Source organism: Anomaloglossus baeobatrachus, unplaced genomic scaffold, assembly GCF_048569485.1.
Source record: "Anomaloglossus baeobatrachus isolate aAnoBae1 unplaced genomic scaffold, aAnoBae1.hap1 Scaffold_3320, whole genome shotgun sequence".
Lineage (NCBI taxonomy): Eukaryota > Metazoa > Chordata > Amphibia > Anura > Aromobatidae > Anomaloglossus > Anomaloglossus baeobatrachus.
This window is the reverse complement of record NW_027442701.1, coordinates 1-20,777: the sequence shown is the minus strand read 5'-3', so window position 1 is coordinate 20,777 and position 20,777 is coordinate 1. Positions and strand designations below refer to the sequence as shown.

Genomic DNA, 20,777 nt, shown 5'->3' with positions numbered 1-20,777 from the left:
GCAAGCAAACTATTCCTCCAGGAGAGGGCGCCAACAGACTACTAAAGAGATCATCATTACTCAAAGAAAACCCCAAAAACCAATGCATGATAGGAATAAACAGGTAACTTTCTTTGGAGTGGAAGCGGAGAGATCGCACCAGATGCCAATTCTAGATGTTATCACACCTGTGGTCACTGCAGCAGCAGGTGAATCCACTTTGTCCAAAAGGGATCTATTCCATTCAATTGCAAATGATCTAGATAAGACAGAGAACTGCAGCACGGGGACATAGCCGAGTTGGTCAGGTTGAGTGGTGATGAGTTTGCTATTTGGATGAATAAAGAAAGTCAAAAGTGTGAAAGATAAAAAACAAAAGGAGGAAGTGTGAAAAGTGAATGGGCCAAATTGAGGTGCATATGAAGACGTATGCTTTCTTCCAATTCATTAAATCGGGCTAATATGAATCAGGTGAATTGAGTTCTGCTTTTGGAAACTGGGTTAAGAAGGGGTGCACCGTTCCTGGAGGTACTGCAATACCAGGTCAATGCGTGGAGTGGACAGAGCAAGCTCTTTTTCCATCTCCCTGTTCTAAAAATCCATTTAATATATGGTCCCCAGATAGGGGACGTATCAGATATTAAACTGATAAGAACAGATACTACACTTGATCTTAGCCAAAAGGCCGAGAAGCGATAACCAGAATTGGTTTGGGCCTCGAGTGGCACCCTGGCCTATGCCGGACACATCTTAGGGAGAGAGAGCGAGAGGGAGACAAACCCACGCCTACACAAGACATTTTGTCACCCAAGCCAACCCTTGAAAAGGCTGCTTTGCAGAGCCAAAACAAGAAGAATGGTGCGTTTTGCAGCCGCCGCCCACTGCAATGAATCTGAATAACTCCTCCTTTAGGGCGCAAGCAACTCCCCTCCCCCTTGCAGTCTTTCCAATTCACGATACAAAAAGACGGACAGGACAGGTTGCCTGACTTTCCGTCACTGCCACCCTTTGCCATCCTTACCCGTAGAAAGCCCTTTCATCATCCCCAAACCCTAATCTTTTCCCTTTCCTTCCCAGCCCCCAAACCCTGCCCTCTGTACCTTTCTCACCACCCGCTTCCCTTCTCCTGTCATCCCCCTACCACCCGGGAAAAAAAGAGATTGCCCCCTCCTTCCACTAGCCCACCCTCCCACCCAAAGAACAACTTCTTCTGCGCAGCTTGTTTTCTAGGCAGCAGCGCTATTGTGATGTCATCGGGGGGCATTGTGACAAGCCGCCAGTGTTCCGTCTCTTCATGTTGTGCACAGTTCAAACGGAAAATACATCAACAGGCAGACTACAGAAAAGCTTACTATCAAAGGTTAGAGGGGGGCTTTCTCAGAGGGCTTTTTACAGTTTTTCTATTCCCAATTAGCCGTTTAAGTGTACTTATTGAAAGTAGTAATTCTTTCATAGGCCGCCCTTTCTTAGTATTTGACGTTCCTTATATTGCGGTATGAGGCTTCGCAGTAGGTTGCAAACATTCATCACCCATGACTGTCCCCAATTGAGCTCAGAAGCTCAATGTCTATCATGACCTCTCTTTTAGAATGTCCAAGAGCAAGCAAACTATTCCTCCAGGAGAGGGCGCCAACAGACTACTAAAGAGATCATCATTACTCAAAGAAAACCCCAAAAACCAATGCATGATAGGAATAAACAGGTAACTTTCTTTGGAGTGGAAGCGGAGAGATCGCACCAGATGCCAATTCTAGATGTTATCACACCTGTGGTCACTGCAGCAGCAGGTGAATCCACTTTGTCCAAAAGGGATCTATTCCATTCAATTGCAAATGATCTAGATAAGACAGAGAACTGCAGCACGGGGACATAGCCGAGTTGGTCAGGTTGAGTGGTGATGAGTTTGCTATTTGGATGAATAAAGAAAGTCAAAAGTGTGAAAGATAAAAAACAAAAGGAGGAAGTGTGAAAAGTGAATGGGCCAAATTGAGGTGCATATGAAGACGTATGCTTTCTTCCAATTCATTAAATCGGGCTAATATGAATCAGGTGAATTGAGTTCTGCTTTTGGAAACTGGGTTAAGAAGGGGTGCACCGTTCCTGGAGGTACTGCAATACCAGGTCAATGCGTGGAGTGGACAGAGCAAGCTCTTTTTCCATCTCCCTGTTCTAAAAATCCATTTAATATATGGTCCCCAGATAGGGGACGTATCAGATATTAAACTGATAAGAACAGATACTACACTTGATCTTAGCCAAAAGGCCGAGAAGCGATAACCAGAATTGGTTTGGGCCTCGAGTGGCACCCTGGCCTATGCCGGACACATCTTAGGGAGAGAGAGCGAGAGGGAGACAAACCCACGCCTACACAAGACATTTTGTCACCCAAGCCAACCCTTGAAAAGGCTGCTTTGCAGAGCCAAAACAAGAAGAATGGTGCGTTTTGCAGCCGCCGCCCACTGCAATGAATCTGAATAACTCCTCCTTTAGGGCGCAAGCAACTCCCCTCCCCCTTGCAGTCTTTCCAATTCACGATACAAAAAGACGGACAGGACAGGTTGCCTGACTTTCCGTCACTGCCACCCTTTGCCATCCTTACCCGTAGAAAGCCCTTTCATCATCCCCAAACCCTAATCTTTTCCCTTTCCTTCCCAGCCCCCAAACCCTGCCCTCTGTACCTTTCTCACCACCCGCTTCCCTTCTCCTGTCATCCCCCTACCACCCGGGAAAAAAAGAGATTGCCCCCTCCTTCCACTAGCCCACCCTCCCACCCAAAGAACAACTTCTTCTGCGCAGCTTGTTTTCTAGGCAGCAGCGCTATTGTGATGTCATCGGGGGGCATTGTGACAAGCCGCCAGTGTTCCGTCTCTTCATGTTGTGCACAGTTCAAACGGAAAATACATCAACAGGCAGACTACAGAAAAGCTTACTATCAAAGGTTAGAGGGGGGCTTTCTCAGAGGGCTTTTTACAGTTTTTCTATTCCCAATTAGCCGTTTAAGTGTACTTATTGAAAGTAGTAATTCTTTCATAGGCCGCCCTTTCTTAGTATTTGACGTTCCTTATATTGCGGTATGAGGCTTCGCAGTAGGTTGCAAACATTCATCACCCATGACTGTCCCCAATTGAGCTCAGAAGCTCAATGTCTATCATGACCTCTCTTTTAGAATGTCCAAGAGCAAGCAAACTATTCCTCCAGGAGAGGGCGCCAACAGACTACTAAAGAGATCATCATTACTCAAAGAAAACCCCAAAAACCAATGCATGATAGGAATAAACAGGTAACTTTCTTTGGAGTGGAAGCGGAGAGATCGCACCAGATGCCAATTCTAGATGTTATCACACCTGTGGTCACTGCAGCAGCAGGTGAATCCACTTTGTCCAAAAGGGATCTATTCCATTCAATTGCAAATGATCTAGATAAGACAGAGAACTGCAGCACGGGGACATAGCCGAGTTGGTCAGGTTGAGTGGTGATGAGTTTGCTATTTGGATGAATAAAGAAAGTCAAAAGTGTGAAAGATAAAAAACAAAAGGAGGAAGTGTGAAAAGTGAATGGGCCAAATTGAGGTGCATATGAAGACGTATGCTTTCTTCCAATTCATTAAATCGGGCTAATATGAATCAGGTGAATTGAGTTCTGCTTTTGGAAACTGGGTTAAGAAGGGGTGCACCGTTCCTGGAGGTACTGCAATACCAGGTCAATGCGTGGAGTGGACAGAGCAAGCTCTTTTTCCATCTCCCTGTTCTAAAAATCCATTTAATATATGGTCCCCAGATAGGGGACGTATCAGATATTAAACTGATAAGAACAGATACTACACTTGATCTTAGCCAAAAGGCCGAGAAGCGATAACCAGAATTGGTTTGGGCCTCGAGTGGCACCCTGGCCTATGCCGGACACATCTTAGGGAGAGAGAGCGAGAGGGAGACAAACCCACGCCTACACAAGACATTTTGTCACCCAAGCCAACCCTTGAAAAGGCTGCTTTGCAGAGCCAAAACAAGAAGAATGGTGCGTTTTGCAGCCGCCGCCCACTGCAATGAATCTGAATAACTCCTCCTTTAGGGCGCAAGCAACTCCCCTCCCCCTTGCAGTCTTTCCAATTCACGATACAAAAAGACGGACAGGACAGGTTGCCTGACTTTCCGTCACTGCCACCCTTTGCCATCCTTACCCGTAGAAAGCCCTTTCATCATCCCCAAACCCTAATCTTTTCCCTTTCCTTCCCAGCCCCCAAACCCTGCCCTCTGTACCTTTCTCACCACCCGCTTCCCTTCTCCTGTCATCCCCCTACCACCCGGGAAAAAAAGAGATTGCCCCCTCCTTCCACTAGCCCACCCTCCCACCCAAAGAACAACTTCTTCTGCGCAGCTTGTTTTCTAGGCAGCAGCGCTATTGTGATGTCATCGGGGGGCATTGTGACAAGCCGCCAGTGTTCCGTCTCTTCATGTTGTGCACAGTTCAAACGGAAAATACATCAACAGGCAGACTACAGAAAAGCTTACTATCAAAGGTTAGAGGGGGGCTTTCTCAGAGGGCTTTTTACAGTTTTTCTATTCCCAATTAGCCGTTTAAGTGTACTTATTGAAAGTAGTAATTCTTTCATAGGCCGCCCTTTCTTAGTATTTGACGTTCCTTATATTGCGGTATGAGGCTTCGCAGTAGGTTGCAAACATTCATCACCCATGACTGTCCCCAATTGAGCTCAGAAGCTCAATGTCTATCATGACCTCTCTTTTAGAATGTCCAAGAGCAAGCAAACTATTCCTCCAGGAGAGGGCGCCAACAGACTACTAAAGAGATCATCATTACTCAAAGAAAACCCCAAAAACCAATGCATGATAGGAATAAACAGGTAACTTTCTTTGGAGTGGAAGCGGAGAGATCGCACCAGATGCCAATTCTAGATGTTATCACACCTGTGGTCACTGCAGCAGCAGGTGAATCCACTTTGTCCAAAAGGGATCTATTCCATTCAATTGCAAATGATCTAGATAAGACAGAGAACTGCAGCACGGGGACATAGCCGAGTTGGTCAGGTTGAGTGGTGATGAGTTTGCTATTTGGATGAATAAAGAAAGTCAAAAGTGTGAAAGATAAAAAACAAAAGGAGGAAGTGTGAAAAGTGAATGGGCCAAATTGAGGTGCATATGAAGACGTATGCTTTCTTCCAATTCATTAAATCGGGCTAATATGAATCAGGTGAATTGAGTTCTGCTTTTGGAAACTGGGTTAAGAAGGGGTGCACCGTTCCTGGAGGTACTGCAATACCAGGTCAATGCGTGGAGTGGACAGAGCAAGCTCTTTTTCCATCTCCCTGTTCTAAAAATCCATTTAATATATGGTCCCCAGATAGGGGACGTATCAGATATTAAACTGATAAGAACAGATACTACACTTGATCTTAGCCAAAAGGCCGAGAAGCGATAACCAGAATTGGTTTGGGCCTCGAGTGGCACCCTGGCCTATGCCGGACACATCTTAGGGAGAGAGAGCGAGAGGGAGACAAACCCACGCCTACACAAGACATTTTGTCACCCAAGCCAACCCTTGAAAAGGCTGCTTTGCAGAGCCAAAACAAGAAGAATGGTGCGTTTTGCAGCCGCCGCCCACTGCAATGAATCTGAATAACTCCTCCTTTAGGGCGCAAGCAACTCCCCTCCCCCTTGCAGTCTTTCCAATTCACGATACAAAAAGACGGACAGGACAGGTTGCCTGACTTTCCGTCACTGCCACCCTTTGCCATCCTTACCCGTAGAAAGCCCTTTCATCATCCCCAAACCCTAATCTTTTCCCTTTCCTTCCCAGCCCCCAAACCCTGCCCTCTGTACCTTTCTCACCACCCGCTTCCCTTCTCCTGTCATCCCCCTACCACCCGGGAAAAAAAGAGATTGCCCCCTCCTTCCACTAGCCCACCCTCCCACCCAAAGAACAACTTCTTCTGCGCAGCTTGTTTTCTAGGCAGCAGCGCTATTGTGATGTCATCGGGGGGCATTGTGACAAGCCGCCAGTGTTCCGTCTCTTCATGTTGTGCACAGTTCAAACGGAAAATACATCAACAGGCAGACTACAGAAAAGCTTACTATCAAAGGTTAGAGGGGGGCTTTCTCAGAGGGCTTTTTACAGTTTTTCTATTCCCAATTAGCCGTTTAAGTGTACTTATTGAAAGTAGTAATTCTTTCATAGGCCGCCCTTTCTTAGTATTTGACGTTCCTTATATTGCGGTATGAGGCTTCGCAGTAGGTTGCAAACATTCATCACCCATGACTGTCCCCAATTGAGCTCAGAAGCTCAATGTCTATCATGACCTCTCTTTTAGAATGTCCAAGAGCAAGCAAACTATTCCTCCAGGAGAGGGCGCCAACAGACTACTAAAGAGATCATCATTACTCAAAGAAAACCCCAAAAACCAATGCATGATAGGAATAAACAGGTAACTTTCTTTGGAGTGGAAGCGGAGAGATCGCACCAGATGCCAATTCTAGATGTTATCACACCTGTGGTCACTGCAGCAGCAGGTGAATCCACTTTGTCCAAAAGGGATCTATTCCATTCAATTGCAAATGATCTAGATAAGACAGAGAACTGCAGCACGGGGACATAGCCGAGTTGGTCAGGTTGAGTGGTGATGAGTTTGCTATTTGGATGAATAAAGAAAGTCAAAAGTGTGAAAGATAAAAAACAAAAGGAGGAAGTGTGAAAAGTGAATGGGCCAAATTGAGGTGCATATGAAGACGTATGCTTTCTTCCAATTCATTAAATCGGGCTAATATGAATCAGGTGAATTGAGTTCTGCTTTTGGAAACTGGGTTAAGAAGGGGTGCACCGTTCCTGGAGGTACTGCAATACCAGGTCAATGCGTGGAGTGGACAGAGCAAGCTCTTTTTCCATCTCCCTGTTCTAAAAATCCATTTAATATATGGTCCCCAGATAGGGGACGTATCAGATATTAAACTGATAAGAACAGATACTACACTTGATCTTAGCCAAAAGGCCGAGAAGCGATAACCAGAATTGGTTTGGGCCTCGAGTGGCACCCTGGCCTATGCCGGACACATCTTAGGGAGAGAGAGCGAGAGGGAGACAAACCCACGCCTACACAAGACATTTTGTCACCCAAGCCAACCCTTGAAAAGGCTGCTTTGCAGAGCCAAAACAAGAAGAATGGTGCGTTTTGCAGCCGCCGCCCACTGCAATGAATCTGAATAACTCCTCCTTTAGGGCGCAAGCAACTCCCCTCCCCCTTGCAGTCTTTCCAATTCACGATACAAAAAGACGGACAGGACAGGTTGCCTGACTTTCCGTCACTGCCACCCTTTGCCATCCTTACCCGTAGAAAGCCCTTTCATCATCCCCAAACCCTAATCTTTTCCCTTTCCTTCCCAGCCCCCAAACCCTGCCCTCTGTACCTTTCTCACCACCCGCTTCCCTTCTCCTGTCATCCCCCTACCACCCGGGAAAAAAAGAGATTGCCCCCTCCTTCCACTAGCCCACCCTCCCACCCAAAGAACAACTTCTTCTGCGCAGCTTGTTTTCTAGGCAGCAGCGCTATTGTGATGTCATCGGGGGGCATTGTGACAAGCCGCCAGTGTTCCGTCTCTTCATGTTGTGCACAGTTCAAACGGAAAATACATCAACAGGCAGACTACAGAAAAGCTTACTATCAAAGGTTAGAGGGGGGCTTTCTCAGAGGGCTTTTTACAGTTTTTCTATTCCCAATTAGCCGTTTAAGTGTACTTATTGAAAGTAGTAATTCTTTCATAGGCCGCCCTTTCTTAGTATTTGACGTTCCTTATATTGCGGTATGAGGCTTCGCAGTAGGTTGCAAACATTCATCACCCATGACTGTCCCCAATTGAGCTCAGAAGCTCAATGTCTATCATGACCTCTCTTTTAGAATGTCCAAGAGCAAGCAAACTATTCCTCCAGGAGAGGGCGCCAACAGACTACTAAAGAGATCATCATTACTCAAAGAAAACCCCAAAAACCAATGCATGATAGGAATAAACAGGTAACTTTCTTTGGAGTGGAAGCGGAGAGATCGCACCAGATGCCAATTCTAGATGTTATCACACCTGTGGTCACTGCAGCAGCAGGTGAATCCACTTTGTCCAAAAGGGATCTATTCCATTCAATTGCAAATGATCTAGATAAGACAGAGAACTGCAGCACGGGGACATAGCCGAGTTGGTCAGGTTGAGTGGTGATGAGTTTGCTATTTGGATGAATAAAGAAAGTCAAAAGTGTGAAAGATAAAAAACAAAAGGAGGAAGTGTGAAAAGTGAATGGGCCAAATTGAGGTGCATATGAAGACGTATGCTTTCTTCCAATTCATTAAATCGGGCTAATATGAATCAGGTGAATTGAGTTCTGCTTTTGGAAACTGGGTTAAGAAGGGGTGCACCGTTCCTGGAGGTACTGCAATACCAGGTCAATGCGTGGAGTGGACAGAGCAAGCTCTTTTTCCATCTCCCTGTTCTAAAAATCCATTTAATATATGGTCCCCAGATAGGGGACGTATCAGATATTAAACTGATAAGAACAGATACTACACTTGATCTTAGCCAAAAGGCCGAGAAGCGATAACCAGAATTGGTTTGGGCCTCGAGTGGCACCCTGGCCTATGCCGGACACATCTTAGGGAGAGAGAGCGAGAGGGAGACAAACCCACGCCTACACAAGACATTTTGTCACCCAAGCCAACCCTTGAAAAGGCTGCTTTGCAGAGCCAAAACAAGAAGAATGGTGCGTTTTGCAGCCGCCGCCCACTGCAATGAATCTGAATAACTCCTCCTTTAGGGCGCAAGCAACTCCCCTCCCCCTTGCAGTCTTTCCAATTCACGATACAAAAAGACGGACAGGACAGGTTGCCTGACTTTCCGTCACTGCCACCCTTTGCCATCCTTACCCGTAGAAAGCCCTTTCATCATCCCCAAACCCTAATCTTTTCCCTTTCCTTCCCAGCCCCCAAACCCTGCCCTCTGTACCTTTCTCACCACCCGCTTCCCTTCTCCTGTCATCCCCCTACCACCCGGGAAAAAAAGAGATTGCCCCCTCCTTCCACTAGCCCACCCTCCCACCCAAAGAACAACTTCTTCTGCGCAGCTTGTTTTCTAGGCAGCAGCGCTATTGTGATGTCATCGGGGGGCATTGTGACAAGCCGCCAGTGTTCCGTCTCTTCATGTTGTGCACAGTTCAAACGGAAAATACATCAACAGGCAGACTACAGAAAAGCTTACTATCAAAGGTTAGAGGGGGGCTTTCTCAGAGGGCTTTTTACAGTTTTTCTATTCCCAATTAGCCGTTTAAGTGTACTTATTGAAAGTAGTAATTCTTTCATAGGCCGCCCTTTCTTAGTATTTGACGTTCCTTATATTGCGGTATGAGGCTTCGCAGTAGGTTGCAAACATTCATCACCCATGACTGTCCCCAATTGAGCTCAGAAGCTCAATGTCTATCATGACCTCTCTTTTAGAATGTCCAAGAGCAAGCAAACTATTCCTCCAGGAGAGGGCGCCAACAGACTACTAAAGAGATCATCATTACTCAAAGAAAACCCCAAAAACCAATGCATGATAGGAATAAACAGGTAACTTTCTTTGGAGTGGAAGCGGAGAGATCGCACCAGATGCCAATTCTAGATGTTATCACACCTGTGGTCACTGCAGCAGCAGGTGAATCCACTTTGTCCAAAAGGGATCTATTCCATTCAATTGCAAATGATCTAGATAAGACAGAGAACTGCAGCACGGGGACATAGCCGAGTTGGTCAGGTTGAGTGGTGATGAGTTTGCTATTTGGATGAATAAAGAAAGTCAAAAGTGTGAAAGATAAAAAACAAAAGGAGGAAGTGTGAAAAGTGAATGGGCCAAATTGAGGTGCATATGAAGACGTATGCTTTCTTCCAATTCATTAAATCGGGCTAATATGAATCAGGTGAATTGAGTTCTGCTTTTGGAAACTGGGTTAAGAAGGGGTGCACCGTTCCTGGAGGTACTGCAATACCAGGTCAATGCGTGGAGTGGACAGAGCAAGCTCTTTTTCCATCTCCCTGTTCTAAAAATCCATTTAATATATGGTCCCCAGATAGGGGACGTATCAGATATTAAACTGATAAGAACAGATTTTGATTTAATGAAGCTTTCCAAAGCACCGCAAAAATGCATGACCGAAGTCACACCAAAAACAGTGCAAAGGCTAGGATTCGTGTGGACCCCTCCGTGAGAAGAGGATCCCCAAAAATCAACCCCGTCCCTCCGAGCCAGAAGGCCACAGCGAGGGTCAGGGATCTTCGGTGCTCCCCCATGCCGAAGCCTGGTTGAGCCTTGTTGTTGCTCCCAGCGTCCACCGAGGCATCTTACCCAAGTGGAGTAGGGAGCTACTAGTCGTTGGTTTCGCAGCCGAGACTGCCCGGACCGTCAACCGGTGTTGGTTTCTCAGCCCAAGGCTGACCGGACCTCCAACCGGGTGTTGGTTTCTCAGCCCAAGGCTGACCGGACCTCCAACCGGGTGTTGGTTTCTCAGCCCAAGGCTAACCGGACCTCCAACCGGGTGTTGGTTTCTCAGCCAAAGCTGACCCGGACCTCCAACCGGGTGTTGGTTTCTCAGCCCAAAGCTGACCGGACTTCCGACCGGGATTATAAAAATTTCCCTTCTTAGCCAGAAGGCCAGGATAGGGCAATATGCTTGGAAAGTATGAATAGGCAAGGCGCGGCGTGCGACAGAGTCTGAGGCTTACCAGGGTCCCAACCTAGCAAGTTCAGACTCCCTCCAGGGTGTCCATTCCTGGGGCACATTGCACCATAACCCCCACACTTACTCAGTCTAATAGCTTCAATCCTGGTAGGGCCATGGTTTCCTCTAGATGGATATACTATCCTCCCAAAGTACTAACAAGTGCAACCTTCCAGTGTGCATTGCATCATTGTACTAAGGTGGCCGGAGCCTTAAACCACCTTTTCGAACGATACTACACTTGATCTTAGCCAAAAGGCCGAGAAGCGATAACCAGAATTGGTTTGGGCCTCGAGTGGCACCCTGGCCTATGCCGGACACATCTTAGGGAGAGAGAGCGAGAGGGAGACAAACCCACGCCTACACAAGACATTTTGTCACCCAAGCCAACCCTTGAAAAGGCTGCTTTGCAGAGCCAAAACAAGAAGAATGGTGCGTTTTGCAGCCGCCGCCCACTGCAATGAATCTGAATAACTCCTCCTTTAGGGCGCAAGCAACTCCCCTCCCCCTTGCAGTCTTTCCAATTCACGATACAAAAAGACGGACAGGACAGGTTGCCTGACTTTCCGTCACTGCCACCCTTTGCCATCCTTACCCGTAGAAAGCCCTTTCATCATCCCCAAACCCTAATCTTTTCCCTTTCCTTCCCAGCCCCCAAACCCTGCCCTCTGTACCTTTCTCACCACCCGCTTCCCTTCTCCTGTCATCCCCCTACCACCCGGGAAAAAAAGAGATTGCCCCCTCCTTCCACTAGCCCACCCTCCCACCCAAAGAACAACTTCTTCTGCGCAGCTTGTTTTCTAGGCAGCAGCGCTATTGTGATGTCATCGGGGGGCATTGTGACAAGCCGCCAGTGTTCCGTCTCTTCATGTTGTGCACAGTTCAAACGGAAAATACATCAACAGGCAGACTACAGAAAAGCTTACTATCAAAGGTTAGAGGGGGGCTTTCTCAGAGGGCTTTTTACAGTTTTTCTATTCCCAATTAGCCGTTTAAGTGTACTTATTGAAAGTAGTAATTCTTTCATAGGCCGCCCTTTCTTAGTATTTGACGTTCCTTATATTGCGGTATGAGGCTTCGCAGTAGGTTGCAAACATTCATCACCCATGACTGTCCCCAATTGAGCTCAGAAGCTCAATGTCTATCATGACCTCTCTTTTAGAATGTCCAAGAGCAAGCAAACTATTCCTCCAGGAGAGGGCGCCAACAGACTACTAAAGAGATCATCATTACTCAAAGAAAACCCCAAAAACCAATGCATGATAGGAATAAACAGGTAACTTTCTTTGGAGTGGAAGCGGAGAGATCGCACCAGATGCCAATTCTAGATGTTATCACACCTGTGGTCACTGCAGCAGCAGGTGAATCCACTTTGTCCAAAAGGGATCTATTCCATTCAATTGCAAATGATCTAGATAAGACAGAGAACTGCAGCACGGGGACATAGCCGAGTTGGTCAGGTTGAGTGGTGATGAGTTTGCTATTTGGATGAATAAAGAAAGTCAAAAGTGTGAAAGATAAAAAACAAAAGGAGGAAGTGTGAAAAGTGAATGGGCCAAATTGAGGTGCATATGAAGACGTATGCTTTCTTCCAATTCATTAAATCGGGCTAATATGAATCAGGTGAATTGAGTTCTGCTTTTGGAAACTGGGTTAAGAAGGGGTGCACCGTTCCTGGAGGTACTGCAATACCAGGTCAATGCGTGGAGTGGACAGAGCAAGCTCTTTTTCCATCTCCCTGTTCTAAAAATCCATTTAATATATGGTCCCCAGATAGGGGACGTATCAGATATTAAACTGATAAGAACAGATACTACACTTGATCTTAGCCAAAAGGCCGAGAAGCGATAACCAGAATTGGTTTGGGCCTCGAGTGGCACCCTGGCCTATGCCGGACACATCTTAGGGAGAGAGAGCGAGAGGGAGACAAACCCACGCCTACACAAGACATTTTGTCACCCAAGCCAACCCTTGAAAAGGCTGCTTTGCAGAGCCAAAACAAGAAGAATGGTGCGTTTTGCAGCCGCCGCCCACTGCAATGAATCTGAATAACTCCTCCTTTAGGGCGCAAGCAACTCCCCTCCCCCTTGCAGTCTTTCCAATTCACGATACAAAAAGACGGACAGGACAGGTTGCCTGACTTTCCGTCACTGCCACCCTTTGCCATCCTTACCCGTAGAAAGCCCTTTCATCATCCCCAAACCCTAATCTTTTCCCTTTCCTTCCCAGCCCCCAAACCCTGCCCTCTGTACCTTTCTCACCACCCGCTTCCCTTCTCCTGTCATCCCCCTACCACCCGGGAAAAAAAGAGATTGCCCCCTCCTTCCACTAGCCCACCCTCCCACCCAAAGAACAACTTCTTCTGCGCAGCTTGTTTTCTAGGCAGCAGCGCTATTGTGATGTCATCGGGGGGCATTGTGACAAGCCGCCAGTGTTCCGTCTCTTCATGTTGTGCACAGTTCAAACGGAAAATACATCAACAGGCAGACTACAGAAAAGCTTACTATCAAAGGTTAGAGGGGGGCTTTCTCAGAGGGCTTTTTACAGTTTTTCTATTCCCAATTAGCCGTTTAAGTGTACTTATTGAAAGTAGTAATTCTTTCATAGGCCGCCCTTTCTTAGTATTTGACGTTCCTTATATTGCGGTATGAGGCTTCGCAGTAGGTTGCAAACATTCATCACCCATGACTGTCCCCAATTGAGCTCAGAAGCTCAATGTCTATCATGACCTCTCTTTTAGAATGTCCAAGAGCAAGCAAACTATTCCTCCAGGAGAGGGCGCCAACAGACTACTAAAGAGATCATCATTACTCAAAGAAAACCCCAAAAACCAATGCATGATAGGAATAAACAGGTAACTTTCTTTGGAGTGGAAGCGGAGAGATCGCACCAGATGCCAATTCTAGATGTTATCACACCTGTGGTCACTGCAGCAGCAGGTGAATCCACTTTGTCCAAAAGGGATCTATTCCATTCAATTGCAAATGATCTAGATAAGACAGAGAACTGCAGCACGGGGACATAGCCGAGTTGGTCAGGTTGAGTGGTGATGAGTTTGCTATTTGGATGAATAAAGAAAGTCAAAAGTGTGAAAGATAAAAAACAAAAGGAGGAAGTGTGAAAAGTGAATGGGCCAAATTGAGGTGCATATGAAGACGTATGCTTTCTTCCAATTCATTAAATCGGGCTAATATGAATCAGGTGAATTGAGTTCTGCTTTTGGAAACTGGGTTAAGAAGGGGTGCACCGTTCCTGGAGGTACTGCAATACCAGGTCAATGCGTGGAGTGGACAGAGCAAGCTCTTTTTCCATCTCCCTGTTCTAAAAATCCATTTAATATATGGTCCCCAGATAGGGGACGTATCAGATATTAAACTGATAAGAACAGATACTACACTTGATCTTAGCCAAAAGGCCGAGAAGCGATAACCAGAATTGGTTTGGGCCTCGAGTGGCACCCTGGCCTATGCCGGACACATCTTAGGGAGAGAGAGCGAGAGGGAGACAAACCCACGCCTACACAAGACATTTTGTCACCCAAGCCAACCCTTGAAAAGGCTGCTTTGCAGAGCCAAAACAAGAAGAATGGTGCGTTTTGCAGCCGCCGCCCACTGCAATGAATCTGAATAACTCCTCCTTTAGGGCGCAAGCAACTCCCCTCCCCCTTGCAGTCTTTCCAATTCACGATACAAAAAGACGGACAGGACAGGTTGCCTGACTTTCCGTCACTGCCACCCTTTGCCATCCTTACCCGTAGAAAGCCCTTTCATCATCCCCAAACCCTAATCTTTTCCCTTTCCTTCCCAGCCCCCAAACCCTGCCCTCTGTACCTTTCTCACCACCCGCTTCCCTTCTCCTGTCATCCCCCTACCACCCGGGAAAAAAAGAGATTGCCCCCTCCTTCCACTAGCCCACCCTCCCACCCAAAGAACAACTTCTTCTGCGCAGCTTGTTTTCTAGGCAGCAGCGCTATTGTGATGTCATCGGGGGGCATTGTGACAAGCCGCCAGTGTTCCGTCTCTTCATGTTGTGCACAGTTCAAACGGAAAATACATCAACAGGCAGACTACAGAAAAGCTTACTATCAAAGGTTAGAGGGGGGCTTTCTCAGAGGGCTTTTTACAGTTTTTCTATTCCCAATTAGCCGTTTAAGTGTACTTATTGAAAGTAGTAATTCTTTCATAGGCCGCCCTTTCTTAGTATTTGACGTTCCTTATATTGCGGTATGAGGCTTCGCAGTAGGTTGCAAACATTCATCACCCATGACTGTCCCCAATTGAGCTCAGAAGCTCAATGTCTATCATGACCTCTCTTTTAGAATGTCCAAGAGCAAGCAAACTATTCCTCCAGGAGAGGGCGCCAACAGACTACTAAAGAGATCATCATTACTCAAAGAAAACCCCAAAAACCAATGCATGATAGGAATAAACAGGTAACTTTCTTTGGAGTGGAAGCGGAGAGATCGCACCAGATGCCAATTCTAGATGTTATCACACCTGTGGTCACTGCAGCAGCAGGTGAATCCACTTTGTCCAAAAGGGATCTATTCCATTCAATTGCAAATGATCTAGATAAGACAGAGAACTGCAGCACGGGGACATAGCCGAGTTGGTCAGGTTGAGTGGTGATGAGTTTGCTATTTGGATGAATAAAGAAAGTCAAAAGTGTGAAAGATAAAAAACAAAAGGAGGAAGTGTGAAAAGTGAATGGGCCAAATTGAGGTGCATATGAAGACGTATGCTTTCTTCCAATTCATTAAATCGGGCTAATATGAATCAGGTGAATTGAGTTCTGCTTTTGGAAACTGGGTTAAGAAGGGGTGCACCGTTCCTGGAGGTACTGCAATACCAGGTCAATGCGTGGAGTGGACAGAGCAAGCTCTTTTTCCATCTCCCTGTTCTAAAAATCCATTTAATATATGGTCCCCAGATAGGGGACGTATCAGATATTAAACTGATAAGAACAGATACTACACTTGATCTTAGCCAAAAGGCCGAGAAGCGATAACCAGAATTGGTTTGGGCCTCGAGTGGCACCCTGGCCTATGCCGGACACATCTTAGGGAGAGAGAGCGAGAGGGAGACAAACCCACGCCTACACAAGACATTTTGTCACCCAAGCCAACCCTTGAAAAGGCTGCTTTGCAGAGCCAAAACAAGAAGAATGGTGCGTTTTGCAGCCGCCGCCCACTGCAATGAATCTGAATAACTCCTCCTTTAGGGCGCAAGCAACTCCCCTCCCCCTTGCAGTCTTTCCAATTCACGATACAAAAAGACGGACAGGACAGGTTGCCTGACTTTCCGTCACTGCCACCCTTTGCCATCCTTACCCGTAGAAAGCCCTTTCATCATCCCCAAACCCTAATCTTTTCCCTTTCCTTCCCAGCCCCCAAACCCTGCCCTCTGTACCTTTCTCACCACCCGCTTCCCTTCTCCTGTCATCCCCCTACCACCCGGGAAAAAAAGAGATTGCCCCCTCCTTCCACTAGCCCACCCTCCCACCCAAAGAACAACTTCTTCTGCGCAGCTTGTTTTCTAGGCAGCAGCGCTATTGTGATGTCATCGGGGGGCATTGTGACAAGCCGCCAGTGTTCCGTCTCTTCATGTTGTGCACAGTTCAAACGGAAAATACATCAACAGGCAGACTACAGAAAAGCTTACTATCAAAGGTTAGAGGGGGGCTTTCTCAGAGGGCTTTTTACAGTTTTTCTATTCCCAATTAGCCGTTTAAGTGTACTTATTGAAAGTAGTAATTCTTTCATAGGCCGCCCTTTCTTAGTATTTGACGTTCCTTATATTGCGGTATGAGGCTTCGCAGTAGGTTGCAAACATTCATCACCCATGACTGTCCCCAATTGAGCTCAGAAGCTCAATGTCTATCATGACCTCTCTTTTAGAATGTCCAAGAGCAAGCAAACTATTCCTCCAGGAGAGGGCGCCAACAGACTACTAAAGAGATCATCATTACTCAAAGAAAACCCCAAAAACCAATGCATGATAGGAATAAACAGGTAACTTTCTTTGGAGTGGAAGCGGAGAGATCGCACCAGATGCCAATTCTAGATGTTATCACACCTGTGGTCACTGCAGCAGCAGGTGAATCCACTTTGTCCAAAAGGGATCTATTCCATTCAATTGCAAATGATCTAGATAAGACAGAGAACTGCAGCACGGGGACATAGCCGAGTTGGTCAGGTTGAGTGGTGATGAGTTTGCTATTTGGATGAATAAAGAAAGTCAAAAGTGTGAAAGATAAAAAACAAAAGGAGGAAGTGTGAAAAGTGAATGGGCCAAATTGAGGTGCATATGAAGACGTATGCTTTCTTCCAATTCATTAAATCGGGCTAATATGAATCAGGTGAATTGAGTTCTGCTTTTGGAAACTGGGTTAAGAAGGGGTGCACCGTTCCTGGAGGTACTGCAATACCAGGTCAATGCGTGGAGTGGACAGAGCAAGCTCTTTTTCCATCTCCCTGTTCTAAAAATCCATTTAATATATGGTCCCCAGATAGGGGACGTATCAGATATTAAACTGATAAGAACAGATACTACACTTGATCTTAGCCAAAAGGCCGAGAAGCGATAACCAGAATTGGTTTGGGCCTCGAGTGGCACCCTGGCCTATGCCGGACACATCTTAGGGAGAGAGAGCGAGAGGGAGACAAACCCACGCCTACACAAGACATTTTGTCACCCAAGCCAACCCTTGAAAAGGCTGCTTTGCAGAGCCAAAACAAGAAGAATGGTGCGTTTTGCAGCCGCCGCCCACTGCAATGAATCTGAATAACTCCTCCTTTAGGGCGCAAGCAACTCCCCTCCCCCTTGCAGTCTTTCCAATTCACGATACAAAAAGACGGACAGGACAGGTTGCCTGACTTTCCGTCACTGCCACCCTTTGCCATCCTTACCCGTAGAAAGCCCTTTCATCATCCCCAAACCCTAATCTTTTCCCTTTCCTTCCCAGCCCCCAAACCCTGCCCTCTGTACCTTTCTCACCACCCGCTTCCCTTCTCCTGTCATCCCCCTACCACCCGGGAAAAAAAGAGATTGCCCCCTCCTTCCACTAGCCCACCCTCCCACCCAAAGAACAACTTCTTCTGCGCAGCTTGTTTTCTAGGCAGCAGCGCTATTGTGATGTCATCGGGGGGCATTGTGACAAGCCGCCAGTGTTCCGTCTCTTCATGTTGTGCACAGTTCAAACGGAAAATACATCAACAGGCAGACTACAGAAAAGCTTACTATCAAAGGTTAGAGGGGGGCTTTCTCAGAGGGCTTTTTACAGTTTTTCTATTCCCAATTAGCCGTTTAAGTGTACTTATTGAAAGTAGTAATTCTTTCATAGGCCGCCCTTTCTTAGTATTTGACGTTCCTTATATTGCGGTATGAGGCTTCGCAGTAGGTTGCAAACATTCATCACCCATGACTGTCCCCAATTGAGCTCAGAAGCTCAATGTCTATCATGACCTCTCTTTTAGAATGTCCAAGAGCAAGCAAACTATTCCTCCAGGAGAGGGCGCCAACAGACTACTAAAGAGATCATCATTACTCAAAGAAAACCCCAAAAACCAATGCATGATAGGAATAAACAGGTAACTTTCTTTGGAGTGGAAGCGGAGAGATCGCACCAGATGCCAATTCTAGATGTTATCACACCTGTGGTCACTGCAGCAGCAGGTGAATCCACTTTGTCCAAAAGGGATCTATTCCATTCAATTGCAAATGATCTAGATAAGACAGAGAACTGCAGCACGGGGACATAGCCGAGTTGGTCAGGTTGAGTGGTGATGAGTTTGCTATTTGGATGAATAAAGAAAGTCAAAAGTGTGAAAGATAAAAAACAAAAGGAGGAAGTGTGAAAAGTGAATGGGCCAAATTGAGGTGCATATGAAGACGTATGCTTTCTTCCAATTCATTAAATCGGGCTAATATGAATCAGGTGAATTGAGTTCTGCTTTTGGAAACTGGGTTAAGAAGGGGTGCACCGTTCCTGGAGGTACTGCAATACCAGGTCAATGCGTGGAGTGGACAGAGCAAGCTCTTTTTCCATCTCCCTGTTCTAAAAATCCATTTAATATATGGTCCCCAGATAGGGGACGTATCAGATATTAAACTGATAAGAACAGATTTTTTGATTTAATGAAGCTTTCCAAAGCACCACAAAAAATGCATGACCGAAGTCACACCAAAAACAGTGCAAAGGCTAGGATTCGTGTGGACCCCACCGTGAGGAGAGGGTCCCCAAAAATCAACCCCGTCCCTCCGAGCCAGAAGGCCACAGCAAGGGTCAGGGATCTTCGGTGCTCCCCCAAGCCGAAGCCTGGTTGAGCCTTGTCGTTGCTCCCAGCGTCCACCCAGGCATCTTACCCAAGTGGAGTAGAGAGCTACTAGTTGTTGGTTTCGCAGTCGAAACTGCCCGGACCGTCAACCGGTGTTGGTTTCTCAGCCCAAGGCTAACCGGACCTCCAACCGGGTGTTGGTTTCTCAGCCGAAGCTGACCCAGACCTCCAACCGGGTGTTGGTTTCTCAGCCGAAGCTGACCCAGACCTCCAACCGGGTGTTAGTTTCTCAGCCCAAAGCTGACCAGACCTCCGACCGGGATTATAAAAATTTCCCTTCCTAGCCAGAAGGCCGGGATAGGATAATATGCTCAAAAAGTATGAAAAGGCAAGGTACGGTGTGCTACAGAGCCCAAGGCTTGCCGGGGTCCCAAGCCAGCAAGCTCAGACTCACTCCAGGGTCGTCAGTCCTGGGGCACGTTGTACCATAGCCCCCCACCCTTACTCAGTCTAATAGCCTCGATCCTGGTAGGGCCATGTTTTCCTCTAGATGAATATACTATCCACCCAGAGTACTAGCAAGCGCAACCTTCCAGTGTGCATTGTATCATTGTACTAAGGTGGCCTGGAGCTTAAACCACCTCTTCGAACAACACTACACTTGATCTTAGCCAAAAGGCCGAGAAGCGATAACCAGAATTGGTTTGGGCCTCGAGTGGCACCCTGGCCTATGCCGGACACATCTTAGGGAGAGAGAGCGAGAGGGAGACAAACCCACGCCTACACAAGACATTTTGTCACCCAAGCCAACCCTTGAAAAGGCTGCTTTGCAGAGCCAAAACAAGAAGAATGGTGCGTTTTGCAGCCGCCGCCCACTGCAATGAATCTGAATAACTCCTCCTTTAGGGCGCAAGCAACTCCCCTCCCCCTTGCAGTCTTTCCAATTCACGATACAAAAAGACGGACAGGACAGGTTGCCTGACTTTCCGTCACTGCCACCCTTTGCCATCCTTACCCGTAGAAAGCCCTTTCATCATCCCCAAACCCTAATCTTTTCCCTTTCCTTCCCAGCCCCCAAACCCTGCCCTCTGTACCTTTCTCACCACCCGCTTCCCTTCTCCTGTCATCCCCCTACCACCCGGGAAAAAAAGAGATTGCCCCCTCCTTCCACTAGCCCACCCTCCCACCCAAAGAACAACTTCTTCTGCGCAGCTTGTTTTCTAGGCAGCAGCGCTATTGTGATGTCATCGGGGGGCATTGTGACAAGCCGCCAGTGTTCCGTCTCTTCATGTTGTGCACAGTTCAAACGGAAAATACATCAACAGGCAGACTACAGAAAAGCTTACTATCAAAGGTTAGAGGGGGGCTTTCTCAGAGGGCTTTTTACAGTTTTTCTATTCCCAATTAGCCGTTTAAGTGTACTTATTGAAAGTAGTAATTCTTTCATAGGCCGCCCTTTCTTAGTATTTGACGTTCCTTATATTGCGGTATGAGGCTTCGCAGTAGGTTGCAAACATTCATCACCCATGACTGTCCCCAATTGAGCTCAGAAGCTCAATGTCTATCATGACCTCTCTTTTAGAATGTCCAAGAGCAAGCAAACTATTCCTCCAGGAGAGGGCGCCAACAGACTACTAAAGAGATCATCATTACTCAAAGAAAACCCCAAAAACCAATGCATGATAGGAATAAACAGGTAACTTTCTTTGGAGTGGAAGCGGAGAGATCGCACCAGATGCCAATTCTAGATGTTATCACACCTGTGGTCACTGCAGCAGCAGGTGAA

General features: G+C 46.9%; 12 non-coding genes and 1 pseudogene across 12 annotated transcripts; all 13 read right to left on the bottom strand.

The window, feature by feature from the left end:
* Positions 1-485: 485 nt before the first annotated feature.
* Positions 486-676, bottom strand: LOC142270747 (U2 spliceosomal RNA). The gene has a single exon (XR_012735973.1). It is a non-coding gene; the product is annotated as a U2 spliceosomal RNA (small nuclear RNA).
* A 1,387-nt stretch (positions 677-2,063) lies between these two features.
* Positions 2,064-2,254, bottom strand: LOC142270746 (U2 spliceosomal RNA). Its single transcript, XR_012735972.1, has one exon. It is a non-coding gene; the product is annotated as a U2 spliceosomal RNA (small nuclear RNA).
* Positions 2,255-3,641: 1,387 nt separating this feature from the next.
* On the bottom strand, positions 3,642-3,832 carry LOC142270745 (U2 spliceosomal RNA). Its single transcript, XR_012735971.1, has one exon. It is a non-coding gene; the product is annotated as a U2 spliceosomal RNA (small nuclear RNA).
* Positions 3,833-5,219: 1,387 nt separating this feature from the next.
* LOC142270744 (U2 spliceosomal RNA) lies at positions 5,220-5,410 on the bottom strand. Its single transcript, XR_012735970.1, has one exon. It is a non-coding gene; the product is annotated as a U2 spliceosomal RNA (small nuclear RNA).
* A 1,387-nt stretch (positions 5,411-6,797) lies between these two features.
* LOC142270742 (U2 spliceosomal RNA) lies at positions 6,798-6,988 on the bottom strand. The gene has a single exon (XR_012735969.1). It is a non-coding gene; the product is annotated as a U2 spliceosomal RNA (small nuclear RNA).
* Positions 6,989-8,375: 1,387 nt separating this feature from the next.
* LOC142270790 (U2 spliceosomal RNA) lies at positions 8,376-8,566 on the bottom strand. Its single transcript, XR_012736012.1, has one exon. It is a non-coding gene; the product is annotated as a U2 spliceosomal RNA (small nuclear RNA).
* Positions 8,567-9,953: 1,387 nt separating this feature from the next.
* On the bottom strand, positions 9,954-10,148 carry LOC142270739 (U2 spliceosomal RNA). Its single transcript, XR_012735967.1, has one exon. It is a non-coding gene; the product is annotated as a U2 spliceosomal RNA (small nuclear RNA).
* A 697-nt stretch (positions 10,149-10,845) lies between these two features.
* On the bottom strand, positions 10,846-10,987 carry LOC142270741 (U2 spliceosomal RNA; annotated as a pseudogene).
* A 1,387-nt stretch (positions 10,988-12,374) lies between these two features.
* LOC142270778 (U2 spliceosomal RNA) lies at positions 12,375-12,565 on the bottom strand. Its single transcript, XR_012736001.1, has one exon. It is a non-coding gene; the product is annotated as a U2 spliceosomal RNA (small nuclear RNA).
* A 1,387-nt stretch (positions 12,566-13,952) lies between these two features.
* Positions 13,953-14,143, bottom strand: LOC142270766 (U2 spliceosomal RNA). Its single transcript, XR_012735990.1, has one exon. It is a non-coding gene; the product is annotated as a U2 spliceosomal RNA (small nuclear RNA).
* A 1,387-nt stretch (positions 14,144-15,530) lies between these two features.
* LOC142270753 (U2 spliceosomal RNA) lies at positions 15,531-15,721 on the bottom strand. Its single transcript, XR_012735979.1, has one exon. It is a non-coding gene; the product is annotated as a U2 spliceosomal RNA (small nuclear RNA).
* Positions 15,722-17,108: 1,387 nt separating this feature from the next.
* On the bottom strand, positions 17,109-17,299 carry LOC142270737 (U2 spliceosomal RNA). The gene has a single exon (XR_012735965.1). It is a non-coding gene; the product is annotated as a U2 spliceosomal RNA (small nuclear RNA).
* Positions 17,300-18,686: 1,387 nt separating this feature from the next.
* LOC142270738 (U2 spliceosomal RNA) lies at positions 18,687-18,880 on the bottom strand. The gene has a single exon (XR_012735966.1). It is a non-coding gene; the product is annotated as a U2 spliceosomal RNA (small nuclear RNA).
* Between the last annotated feature and the right edge of the window lie 1,897 nt (positions 18,881-20,777).